The sequence below is a fragment of the Lissotriton vulgaris genome, chromosome 6, assembly GCF_964263255.1.
Source record: "Lissotriton vulgaris chromosome 6, aLisVul1.2, whole genome shotgun sequence".
NCBI lineage: Eukaryota > Metazoa > Chordata > Amphibia > Caudata > Salamandridae > Lissotriton > Lissotriton vulgaris.
In genome coordinates this window covers 1,525,688,801-1,525,702,728 of record NC_141694.1, presented here as the reverse complement: position 1 = coordinate 1,525,702,728, position 13,928 = coordinate 1,525,688,801, and the positions used below count along the sequence as shown (strand labels likewise).

Here is a 13,928-nt window from a genome sequence, read left to right as displayed (position 1 = left end):
ACCGACACAGAGAGATGCAACCTGGATGCCAGCCTGAATTGCAACCCCTGCAGCTCATCGGAACAACAGATTCATGATGCATCTTTGACACAGACCTCACATCACTTCTCAGGACTGAGCTGGGCAGTGCTCTGCTACCAGGAGCTAAGGTACATTTCTCAGCGGGACTAACTTGGACCCTGTATTGGGTCATTCTCCATCGCAGTCAGCCTCTACTTGTGACTTTGTCCTGGTCTGGTGCAACCAGATAACCACAGATGGCGCTTTATGCTTTTGAGCACTAGTGTTCCCTACATTTTTTAAATTACATGTCTCTAGTTCTACTAATTGAACTTTTTGTCCTTTTGGTGTCAAATGTTTTATTACATTTTACTATATTTTTCTAAATTTGTGTTGGATTTTGCCTGTCTTGTGTTTTCATTTTATTACTGTTTGTGTGCTACATAAATACTTTACACATTGCCTCTAAATTAAGACTGACTGCTTTTGTGCCAAGCTACCAGAGGGTTGACCATAGGCTTATTTGAGGTTTTGTGTGTTTCCCTAATGAGAATTGTGGATGCTGCTTGATTAGGGTTTCACCTCCTCGACCAGTAACCCAATCTTCTACACCACCAAACATCCTATCTCTTCCATATGAGTAAGCAACACACCAAGGATTTAAGCAGTCTGCAGGAAGGGTGATGGTGTGAGCTTGTAATATAAGAAATAATGTACTCTCTGATGTACATTATGGGAATATCACAAGTCATCATGGAGTTCCATGATCTTAAAAAGAAATGTGGCCTTCTTCTTCTGTCCTCCTTATGACCACAGAACTCCTTGGTAACTTGCTATATTCTTACCATTTACAGCAGGGGTTGCTTTATCCTAAATATGACATACTGTCACATCATAAAATGTTACTAACGATAACTACACCTACTACAGTATCCTACAAAGTTTTATCGCTTTGGTACCCTTAAGGTTAGAACTGTATTGTGGCATGTGGTAGTGTTGCCTGTAAAGAAAGTCTTACCACTGTTTCTTTCCTGTTTTCTTTCTCTTGCAATGTAGTCACTTCTGGTACATGTCTGTCGTAGCATCTAATCAGAATCTAAACTGGCACTTTTGAAATATATTCATAATAGTGGTCTTGTATGGTAATTGTACAGTTTGTACTGCACAGTTTCATATGTAGCCAGCCATAAGTTTGTGAATTTGAATTTTAATTTTCACAAGCCACATATAATCCTCTTGGCTTACGTGCAGTGCAATGCCCAACTGGCCGTACCGGCCATTGGGCGTTACCCCGGGAGACTGGAAGGTACTGGGGCCAGTTTTGTAGCAGAGCAGCAGTTTTAAAAGCACTGCAGAGTTCCACGTATATCCAACAATTTTCAGGAAACAATAAAAGTACCAACATAACTCTGGTGATTAATGTACCTGCTGATCAGAGATTTGTCTAGTGACAGCTTGGACTCATCTAAGGTAGAGTAAAGGGTTAATATGCCTACTGCAAAGAGTGTGTAGTGTTCAGAAATCACGGAACAGTATTGTATGTGCATAGCTCAGTGGGTACTGCTTTTGTCACAGAGATCCTTTGGTTACTGTGCAGTTCATAGTTTACAATTGCAATCTTGGTTAGAAAGTTATGTTTTTCCTGGTCTTCCATTATCCTTATTTTGCTAAAAAAGGGTTTGTTTGAATAGAAATAAATTCTTATTAGTAAAGTCAACCCTATCCACAGTGTTACATTCTGAATACTGAGTTTGTGCTTCCCCAGACCAAGTACTCATTTAAAATGCATACCAGTATGAATGAAATGTGAATTTAACACATTGTAGTCCCCCGTGTATCATGTAACATTTTCTATACACTGATTTACAGACATTTGATTAATTGTCTCTATATGTGTGTGTGATGTAAAATGCTCCGACACCCTACAATGACGTGGTGCTATAAAACAAATTAAATACATGTGAGAGAGGGGCTATGGAGAGATGAAAGGCATCATTGGGGGTGATAGTAAGGGAATAATTGATGAGCACCAATAAATATTGCCGTATCCTGGTGCACTGCAAGGTCATCATTTACTATGCTTTAAAAACGAATACAATTGACAATATAATAAAAAATGTGTTGTAAAATGCACACTTTTTTGCCATGTTTTTCAAATTTTCCTGGGTGGAGTAACACCCAGCCCCGTGTAGTGGTCAGGCAAGCTCACTGCTCTCATTTACTATGCACCGTATGGGGCTGGTCTGGCAACATTTGCCAGAGCTGCTTTGGGTTTGGTGCCCTGCTACAGTGTCACAACGCTGGATGATAAGTCTACTGGATTATATCCTCATGTGTCACATGGTAAACTGAACTCTGAATTCATAACTTTTTAAAGGTGGAAAAGATTAATCTGATCACTGGTGGGTCGGCAGCCTAAACCCAATGATCTGATGACAGATCTGAAATATATGTTTTACTTTTTGAAATATGGAAGTGTTAGAACTGGGGTCTCTAGTTGTTAGAGGTAGGTACCACTGTACAAATAGGGACCCTTGCTTCTAGTCAGGGTAAGGAGGAAACACTCTTCAGGTAGCCCCTGCTCACCCCATGGTAGCTTGGCACGAGCAGTCAGGCTTATTGAAGGCAAAGTGCAAAGTATTTGTACCAAAACTCACAGTAACAGAGTGAAAACATCACAAACTGACTCCTGAACAGTTTAGAAAAATAAAGGTATTTAATCTAAACTACAGAAGACCAAAACAACAAAAATCCAACATACACAGTTCAAGAATATGGTTTCAAAAGTGTTCTTAAGGTTGCGTTAAAATAATCCACCGATGCATCACATTTTAGCCAACAGTACCTTTAGATGTGACAAAAGTTCCAAGTGAAAGCTGTAGCGTTGAAAATCAAGCGATGCATCACTCCTGAGACCCTAGGGAGGCAATGTGACAACCCCGCTGGACGCAGCGGGCGTGTTGCGGTGACTCCTGTCTGTATGGGGAGGGATGCGATACCTTGCGTGGACTCCGGTGCACAGGTTTCGGTGGAAGCGGCTCCCAAAAGGTACAATGCGACGATCTCCGGGGCGGCGACGATCTCCAGTGACGACTGGCTCTGTGACGATAGTCGCAGCGATGGTAATCTTCCCACACCGGACTGGTGCGTCCCGCAAACGAAGGATGCAACGACTCTGGCAGCAGCACTAGGCGCTGATATGATCTCAGCCTTTGCGGCAGCAGGAATTTCCTCGCACTGACGGGGATGCGTCCGCAAGCGAGCGATACGATAAAACTTGCAGAAAGTCTTTAAAATCTTGGTTTCTAGCTTCCCAACACAGGTACAACTTCCAGAAGCCCCACAACTGGCCCAGGCACTCTAGGAAGGACAGAACTCTCTTAGCAGAGTTCAGGGAAGCTGGGGTGAAGTCCTTTTGTTCCTGGGATTTCTTAACAGGGAACCAGCTCTTCTTCATGCCTTGGAGATACCTTCAAGCAAGGGGACACAGCACAAAGCAAAGTTTTTCCCCGCTCCTTGGCAGCAAAGCAACTGCAGGTCAGTCCAGCAGAGCAAGAGCAGGACGGTCTTCCTTCTTCAGTCTTCCAGCTTTCTCCTTGGCAGAGGTTCCTTCTTGATTCCAGGATGATCTAATTTTCTGTAGGGGTCCTGTACTCATACCCCTAACAGTCTTTGTTCCCTTTGTGCAGGAGGGCTCTGAGCCCGGTCTGAACCAGTTCTGGGTGTTCCTTGAGCACTTTGTTTTCCTGGCTTCTCCTTTCCTTTCAGAGAGAGGGGCAGGGTCGTCAGCTGCCCAGCAGGAGGTGGAGCCAGCACTGTGAAAGGCAGACACAGCCCTAATAAGGCCCAGGTGCTATCCCCTCCCAGCACTCCAGATGCAGATGCAGTCATTCAGCCTAGGGCTAACTCAGCCAGCCTCCTGGGGGCTCCCCATCCCCCGTCACTCTCAAACCAGACAGTCAATTCACAAACCAGCCAAGGCACACAGGTAGGTCAGACAAGAGAACAGGAACTTTCTAAAAGTGCTGTTCTCAGACACAGGATTTAAAAACCACCTTTCCTAAAAGATGTGTTATTAAATTCTGAGTTCAGGGATACCAGACGTTTATGTCCTACCTTGCTCCTAGGGGAAGATATGCTGGTAGCCACTGTAGCCAGCATTCCCCATGATAGCCTATGGGCTAGGTAGCCTTACAATAGTCGAAAATTAAAATGGCTGTAATACACTACCAGAGCATGTCACCTGCACTAGTACATGCTCTACCCTTCACATACACTGCACCCTGCCCTAGGGGTTACCTTGGGCCTTCAATAGGGGTGACCAATGTGTACAGAAAGGGCAGGGTTAGGCCTGGTCAGTGGGGACTCTGACCAGGAGGACATGACAGTTCACAGACTGCACACAGGCACTGTGTTGGCAGGCCTGAGACACCAGTTTAGGGCTACTCATGTGTGTGGCACAATCAGTGCTGCAGGCCGAATAGTAGCCTTTGTATCACCAGCCCTGGCACACACAGTGCACTTTACTAGGGACTTCTTGGTAATACAAATATGCCAATCATGGATAACCAATCACAATATCAATTTACACAGGGAGCACTTGCACTTTGACTCTGATCGGCAGTGGCAAAGTGCCCAAAACATCTAAATCAACAAAAACGAAATCCTGCACAGCGTCAAAAATACAGGAGGCAGAGGCAAAAAGAAACCACGCCAAAGATGCCAGGTCTAACAGGAAGTTTGAAAGTTTTACATTTTTTTCACAGACATTGATAAATTATAAGGATCCCTATATCTCCTATTCTGACAGCAATCCTATTTAACTTACCAATTAGATCTTTAATTTGAAGTATTGGCCAGGATAAAGAATATAGAATAGCAGATGGCGCTGGTAGAAGTGAAATTGTCTCTCATGGGCAGTGCTTAATTAAAAAAAAAAATAATAATAAGTGCCAGGGTTCCCGTCAGGAGGCGACTGCAGCTTGCACCACACACTGCCCCTGCCATGTTGCCAATGATAGTAACAACACAGCTACTAACCATCACATTCCTACAAGTGTGACAATTCAGACTATTTCAGGCCCCATAGAATGGCTTGGTTGACAGGTAATAGCCATTTTTATTGTTTATTGAATTATTAATTAATTGTTGTTGTGGTCATCTCTAAATTAGCGTCCGATAGTGCCAACTTGTGGCACATTGTCACAAATGCAGGTGTTGACAATTAAGCGCAGGTGCCGAGCACCGAAAACCACCAGCTGAAATTAAGCAATGCCCATAGTAAATCATGCCTCAGTCATTTATTCAGGATTATTCCCAGGAAAGACATTTTCCCAGGTAAAATTTATTTCACGTTTGGTGAGGGTCCTGCATGTTGCTTTCACATTTGGTTGAGAAATGCCCTTGCTCGCTTGGACTGCTTCTCTGGTTCCTGTGAGTGAAATGAGAGGAGGATTTCGTACTTTGGTGACAGCTCTTTTCCAGTAAATAGGTCTTCACAACATTTACTTTTTCAGAGATACACCCTTTGAGGCTTGCCTTGTGTGAAAGAATACTATATGAAAAGGGGAAATGTTAAATGTTGGACTAAAATGGTGTTTCAAAATGTCAGCATTTTTTCCAAAAGGAAAATCAAACAAATACCTTTTCTGCAAAATACTCTGCAAAATGTGAACTACTGTGGTTTTATTCTGCCCATTCCTAATACCAGCACTTATGACATCCGTCCATCGCTCATCCATTACTTATTTTGTGTTGGCATGTTTGTTTCACCAATTGCCCAACAATCGCAACTTGTCCACCTTTCTTCCTCTGGCCGTGTTACAGGATTACTGTGAGATCTCCCTCTTGGCACCGGACCCACGAAGCTCCGACTCATGGCTCCTCACTCTTCGTGCGGGTGCTCACCTCACAATTAATCCAAAAACTGCCCTCCTGTTCGGCTCCTCACCTCCGAAGTTTCGTCTCTCCACGCCCGCACCTCATATGATCGCGGAATCTGCTTGGTGGTCCGGGAGTAGTCCGCAGCCTTCACCGCCAGTCACACTGCGGTCTCAATTAGCCGGCGTATCCGGCCCTCACCCCAGCGCACCAAGCCCAGCAGCCAATCTCTTCCCGGCCGGTGCACGCCGCCTGTCGTAGGAAGGGGACGCAGACACGTGGATCGGCACAGTCGGTCCACCGCCTTTCAGGCACCACCTGGGGGTGTTTATGTCACAGCAGCAGCTCTCCGTTCGTGCAGATAACCTCAGGATTGGTACTAAGCCAGCGGAGCTCGCTTAGCTAGTGGCCATTCCGCAGCTCGGCAGACCAGGCCCCCATGTTGGCAGGTTTGTTAATAATACATTTTAGAGGTTTTGCCTTATGAGTGTTTGTTCTACTCATTACGAGGCAGCATTGCCCCATTTGTGTTCAATATATCCGGACAAGAAATACTCCACAACATTCATGTGTATCTTGAAATGATACAGGTTGGCAGGTAGGTTGCCAAACCGCTATTGTGATGGAAGCCTGCCCTCCAAATGGCCCTGGGGGCACCAACCTGCCAAATGAAGAGCTTCTCATTGTGTCAGTCGATAATTTTCACACAATTGTTTCAAGGGCATTGCAGGAGCACAGCTTGTGCAACAGCAATACCAGCAGTGGCTGCTGGCACCCTAAATATCGGGTAGGGCAACCAATAACCCCCAATGCTAGGTCAACGCCAAAGCTGTGAGTCACGGCTCGTTATAAACAGAGTTTATACTGAACCACAACTGAAAACTCTGGCACTGAGGCTGAAGGCAGTTTGGGTCTTAAAGTGCATCAGTGGGTTAAGAATAATAAAATAAAAATGTACCTAATCACAGCATGCACTGGCTCGCCCCCAGTCTTCCTGCTTCAGTCCATGAACACTGATCTGGTCTGCAGGCTGCAGCAGGTCTCCACACTAATCGAATGCTGCTCTCAGCAGCATGAGAGCAGCACCAGGATTGGCTGTAGCGGGCTATCTTGACACTCCTGTAGACACTAGGGCATTTGCCTCCTTTAAGTTCCCATGAACCATAGGCGCAGCAAAACGTCTACTCACTAGGTAGAGCTCCAACGTGTTATTATATAAAATAAACAGAAGCAATAGAATCTGTTAGCTCTCCTTCTAAATCAACTCTCACCTCACATTTGTGGGAAGATTACAGTGCAAATCTGCAAGAAAATTAAGAAAAACAGGGTCAAGGCCCAATGCAATTAAAAAGAGTCACAATACTGACATGTTGACCCTGTCAAAAGCCAGAGAAAAGTCCATAAAAGCTCAATATAATGGACAGAGTCAAGCAATTGTGTATTTTGCTAACAATAAGTTGAGGTTAGGACATTGTTCCAGAGTGCCTAAGTTCTCTTTAAAGCCATATCAGAAGAAGCTAAAATATTTACATGGGCCCATTCCTGAATTTAATTTAAAAAAAGTAACTGCCTAAATGTTTTTTTTAAGAGTCAATCAATACATTATTGGTCTATATAGCATTGGGGTTCCTGTCTATTGCTCCTATGAAAAATCGAAACAAATATAGAAGTAGACTAAGAAGGTAATAAATCAGTTAAGCTACAATTGTTAAAAAACATTGGTTACGATTGGGGCCCATGGTTTCAAGTTGCTCTGAAAAAGGTCAACGGTAACCTCATCAATGACTTGACAAATTGCTAATAAAATGTCATCATAATTAAAAAACAATTTTGGACTAACTGATGTGGAAAAAGGTATGCTTTGAAAAATGCATAGTACCTGATAGATAAGTCAAAACACCACCAAGATGTGAAATTCTAAACATTCTTCAAAATTATTTCAAGGCTAGGGAGTTTGCTTAAGTCTCAAACTATTGTGCTGTGTTGTAAAACAGTGTGTATATACTGTAGATTGGCAAGCACAATGTGTAGAGATCACAAAGGTCAGGGTTAGCAGATTGATATCCCCGATATTGACATCCCTTGGGTCCCTGTATGAGTCAGTAATTACTCAAAAAGCCATTTAACATAAAAATGTAATCTAAGGTAGAGGACCTACCCCTACCAAAAGGCATTGCCAATGTATTAGACTGTGATAAATTAAACTCATGCATATTTATTAAATCTCTAGTTAAAATATAAATGCCTAAGTCCATACCTCTGTGATCTACCTGACCTGAAGAAACAGTGTTGCAAAACTCAGTCAGAGGGCAAATGTCGACAGTTCACTTCGCTTTGAAACTACCACAAATTAGCTCCTTAGAATAAAGATTATAAAAATTATAATAAATAGTTTTTAAATGAGGGTCCTACCCAGGGGCTTATTCTTACATAACTTATCTGACTAGAGTTACAAATGTTAAAACCCTTGTTTACAAATAGCCATCATACAATTGTCATTTAACACCAGAAAGTTAGTTCAAATTAATACATATGGGCACGGTCAAGTAAAGAGAAACTGGCAGTTGAAATAGAATGACTGCATTAGAAGTACGGTTCAAAAGAATGTTTGGGGAGTGACTAGTAATAGATTCAGTCAGTTCACTAGTAATAACATTAGTCACCTGAAAATCAGGGCTACAGTTGGAGTGATGTCGGACTGAGTGATGAATGTCAGAAAAATACAGGGAGGTAGGTAAAATACTGAACTGAAAGCAGTAGGGTAACACCTTAAAGTTTACAAGGAGCAAAGTCTAATATCAATGGACTACACCCGATCATACAAAGATTGTAAAAAAAAATTCATAAGTTCATGAATCTTCGCATGCAGTTCGTTCATTGAAAGCGGCACATCGGATGAGGGTGGGTTAGAGTATTTTTGTCGCAAAACATTTGTCTAGCTTATCCCAGGCAAACCCATCTCCCAGTGGTGAAGTAAAGGGTAAATAATACATTTTAAAAACAATTTACATTTTTATGTGAAATGTTAATGTAAAAAATATGTAATATTTTCTGCTCTCTTACAATAAATCATTATCAGCTAGATCTTAAGGTTATTTACCAAAATTCCAAATAAGAAAATTGGCATAGCCATTTTTGAACTTAGGCAAATATAATTTTCCATTTGTGTGGTTGCACACCAAAGCGACAGTGTGGAAGAACATGTGCTGTTCAAGATGGACCATCATTGTTTGTAGCAAGCTCTGCTCAGACCAGTCACACGTGCTCACAGTAGGTGGAGTAATAGCTCCAAAAAGAGGAATAACTGTGATAGATGGAGCCTTCTGACTAGCCATCATGGAGCATCAGAGTTTGTTCGAACCACTCATTTGATGGCAGACTGATGCCACAATGTCCCCAATTAAGGGTCAACAGGGGCAGCAGCGGCCACAGTGCTCTTGCTCTTTGATACCCCTAGCACTGCCATTGTTACCCATTGTATGAAAGTTATGAAGGAGGTGAAAAACAAAGCAAACAAGGATGTAGGAGCCCTGTTTACTTTCTCCAGTGGGTTATTCAGAAAGGAAACTTTGCATGTGAGAAAATCTATACTAACTTTACTTCTTTTGATATTCATCATTTACCAGTGTAAAGTTACTGAAGAAGTGTAAACTTATATGTCTCTATCCCCTGAAATGGGGCCAGTCAGTAAAAATATCAAAAATGACTATGATATGTTTGTGTCAGTAGCGACTTTCTGAACGTATTTTAAGCTCTGCATACTCGACCAAGACCTCTCCAATGGGGGGGTGGGGGGGGAGTTCTCCCTATAGTTAAGTATAGGGAAATTAATAAAAGTTTTTTAAAGTTTTAAAAAATTGTTAATATTTTTAAGTGAAATGTTAATGTGAAAAAAGTAAAAGAATGACAAATTTAAAAACTGCTCTAAACTTAAATTTGACTTATATATTTAATTATAGTATATTAAATGAAATTAAAATCTGCTCTAGCAAAAGTAAAATATGTATTATAAGTTATTGAGGGTAATGTGTAGAATTGTTTATTGCTTAGTTTAATGAATGTTTTAAAACATTAAATTTAAATGAATTTTAGATTATAAAAGGTATTTAAAATATTTACAAAAAAAATACTTACTGAAAATTGTATAATTATTTTTAAACACCTAGTTTGCCACTTGCCTGTGGCCTCTAGTTCCTGCTTGTTCCAGACTGATCCAGTGACATCGGAGTTGCCTGGGTTCTCACCACTGGGGATTCCATTATTGGTTTTCCCACTCACTGTTCTTCCTACCAGTGAATTAATAAATGAATATAAGCGTTGTAAAGCGCAAACTCAGCCCAGGGGCATCAAGGCGCTGCGGATAGGGGCCAGGAGAAAGAGGTGCACATATGTACAAGGCTTACAGAATTGAAAGAGTGAAAAGTCAGGTCTTCAAGGCTTTACGGAAGAGAGAATGAGTTTCCAGAGCCGAGATTGAGAAGGAAGAGAGTTCCAAAGTTTAGCTGCAGCCAAAGAAAAAGCTTTATCCCCCCATCTGACTTTCCTAAAACTTGGAACTATCGGCTATTTCTTGCTAGCCAATCTTAACTGCTTAGTGGGCACTTATCTCCAAAAGAGTTTTTTGTTATCTTCTGACCCCATATTGTAGAAAGCCTTATGAACATGGCAGGAGCTTTGAATACAATTCTCCGACCAAGTGGAAGCCAGTTTAGATTACTGAAAGTGGCCAAGACTGAGTGATATTTGGGAAGACCCATTACCAGCCTGGCAGCAGCATTCTGCACTAGCTGAAGTCGATGCCCAAGCCCCTTATTAATACCCAAATAGAGGGCATTATGGCAGTCTAGTCTAGACAACACAAAGACCACCACTACCTGTTTTCGGGAGGAAAAGGAGAGAAATTGGGAGATCATTCACAGAGTCCTTATAATTCCAAAGCAGGAAACTGTTCTATTGATTTGGGGGCCCAGGGAAAGGGGATTATCAATTATGATGCCTACATTTTTAGCGCTGGGGCCAGGGCGGGGGCAGGGGCCAAGGGTATCCGGCCACCAAGCCTCTGACCAGATATCCTGATGGTTTCCAAAAATTAAAACCTCAGATTTATCCCCATTGAGTCTTAGATAGTTCTCTACCATCCAGGAAGCCACTGCCTGCATACAGTTTTTAAAATTTGCCGCCGATGTTTCTACGCTGTCAGTGATAGATACCATAATTTGAGTGCCATCAGCGTAGCATAACACTTCTAGCCCAAAAGATCTTACAAACCTGGCGAGTTGGGCTACATAAATATTAAAAAGGGCAGGACTCAATGAGGATCCCTGTGGGACTCTGCAGAACAACTGATTAGAAACTGAATAGAATTGGCCCATCTTAACTCTCTGCGACCGGTCCATAAGAAATGAGGTGAGCAAATTCAGGGCGGAGCACTAGATCCCTATTTCTCTAAGCCTGTCCACCAATATTAAGGGGGAAATAGTATTGAAGGCCACCGTAAGGTCCAGAAGGCTCAGTAATGTCATATCACTGTCATCAACCTGACTTCGGATGTTGTTAAGTACCGAGGTTAACGCAGTCTCAGTACTGTGCTCACTTCTGGACCCATGCTGCAAACCATCGAGCAGCTGGTGTTCCTCCAAATAGGAACTGAGATAGAAATTCAGACGTTTCTCCAAAGTTTTTGGCGGAACAGGTAATAGGGAAATGGGGCGGTAATTCTTTAACTCAGCTGGATCAAGAGAGGGCTTCTTTAAAAGGGGTTTAACCACCGCAGTTTTCCACGTGATGGGATACTGCTCAGTTGCAATAAGAGTGTTAAAGAGTGAGGTCAAGTGCGGAACAATAACTTCCCTTCCTAATTTCAAAATGTTCAAAGGGCAGGTCTCCAGCAGGGAACCAGACTTGATTCCATTTAGCAACCGCTCTGTATCCTCTTGCAATGGGGGGGGGAGATAACCTTCCTCCATAAGAGCTACCAAATGATCCACAACGGGGGAGTCCAATGGAAGATCTACATTAGATCCTCTGGCATTGAGGATCTCCAGGGAGGAATAGATTTAATTGATTTTAGCTTGAAAAAAGCCCGCCATTTTGTCACAAAGATCCTGGGAAACGTCAGTAGAAGCAATGGCTGAGGGGGCCAGCAGAGAATTAATCACAGTAAAAAGTTCCTTTGGAGACCTTAAGGATTCTGTAATCCTAGAATAAAATAATATCTTTTCCTCCGTAGTAGCATTTCTCTCAATCTAAGCTTGTGCAAATCTCTCTCCACTGGTTTAAGATCACGGCGCCATTTACTTTCCTGGTGTCTGCATACTTGTCTAAGTTTTCTCAGTCTCTGTGAGAACCAAGGAGCTGAGGGCCATTTTCTGGCCACATAGTGCTCCTTAAGAGGGGCAGAATGGAATCTAAGGCTGACAAAAGCCAGTTAGAGAAGTCAGAATAGATTGAATTAATGTCAGAATGGGGGGGCCGATGATAATAGCTTAGTATGTTAAGAAGAACCTCCTTGTTAATAAGGCAAAGGTTTCTCTTCATCTCCACTCTATTATTAATATTGGGGCCTAAATGAGATGCTACAGTTCACAGCTGGAATGGAATGGCATAATGGTCGGACCAAGAGAGTTGAATAGGTTCTTCCACCTTAATCAGAGAATCATTAGAAAAAATGCCATCCAGAGTGTGTCCTGCTATATGAGTGGGGCTCATAACCTACTTGGAGAGGCCACAGGAATCCATAGTTTCTAAGAATGCTTGCGTTTCTGTAAAGAGTCTTCTCCAGATGAAAATTAAAGTCACCCAGGAGTGGTATGTTTGATCTTGCCAAATAGGGCTTTATTAGATTGCTAAAATCCTGATTGAATATTGCTCTGGGTCCAGGAGTCCAATAGGTCACTACGCCAATAAAGCTTTCAGTTGGGAGGACCTTCAGAAAAAAATATAGAGCCTGATAGGGATCTGAGGGAGTAGTGAGTGGCTCCGTAAAGCAAGAGTTAGTGTCTTTATATAATACTCCTAGACCTCCACCTATCCTCCCTACCCTATCAAATCTAGAAAGAGGATAGCCGGAGGGGATAGCCTCTACCAGGTCAGGCCCAGAGCAATCGCTGGCCCAGGTTTCAGTGATGAATACCCAGTCAGGCTTACAAAGGGACACAACATCTCTAAATTCCACCTTATTCTTAATCAAAGATCTGGCGTTAGCAAGGTAACCCATAAAAAAATGATTCCGGAACAGAGAAAAGGGCTGACGACTCTCCTCTAGGAGATTTCTTAAAGCACCTAACAGAAGGAGTGCCTGACAAATTACGCACTCATACATCTTGCATTCTGCAAGTTCATAGACCTGTAGTGTGACTCCCCCTGCACTTGTAAATCAAGAAGCTGCCTTCTAGAATAAATTATCAAGATGTGGGGTAAATCGGCCATGGTTTCTGGTGCAAGCCGCAAACAGTGCGTGGGCGGGCGCATACGGGCTTGCCTTTGGCGTGCCAGTGGTGCGTCTGCTGCCCGTCCGACCCAGCATGCTGTTAAATAGGCTGGGCCGGGAACAATTAGAACGCAGCCCCACAAATGCAACAGGAAGTGGGAGGGAGGGAAAAAATCCAAATACTCACTTTCCTCCGCACAAACGGCAAGCCAAAGAGCCCCCGCGCATATCAGCAGGTGCCCCAATTGGAGCGGCGCACACTAAAAAAATTAAAAGTAAGCACTAAAAAAACACATTAATAAACAGAGTTTTCTTTAAAAAAGATGCAGGCAAGAAAAAATGCATAGGCATCGCAGCAGTCTGAAGTTATCCACTAACCGATGCACGTCCGGCCCAGCATGCTGTGAAATAGGGTAGGCTGGGAACAACTAGAGTGCAGCCCCGCAAATAAAACAGGAAGTGGGAGGGCGGGAAAAAATCCAAATAGTCACTTCCCTCCACACAAACGGCAAGCCGCGGCAGACCGAGGAAGGAGTAATGCCCTAAAAGAACCCCGGAGCAGATCAGCAGGTGCCCCGATTGGAGCAGCGCACACTAAAAAGATTAAAAGTAAGCAGTA

General features: G+C 42.8%; 1 protein-coding gene and 1 long non-coding RNA gene across 4 annotated transcripts in view; both read right to left on the bottom strand.

Annotated features, from left to right (window-relative positions):
• Positions 1-13,928, bottom strand: part of PLCB1 (phospholipase C beta 1) — a 2,298,721-nt gene that overhangs the window by 468,245 nt on the left and 1,816,548 nt on the right. The window lies entirely within an intron of this gene.
• LOC147709094 (uncharacterized) lies at positions 383-9,552 on the bottom strand. The gene is made up of 3 exons (XR_015296682.1): positions 8,293-9,552; positions 2,137-2,367; positions 383-2,075 (listed from the first exon to the last, which is right to left on the bottom strand). It is a non-coding gene; the product is annotated as an uncharacterized LOC147709094 (long non-coding RNA).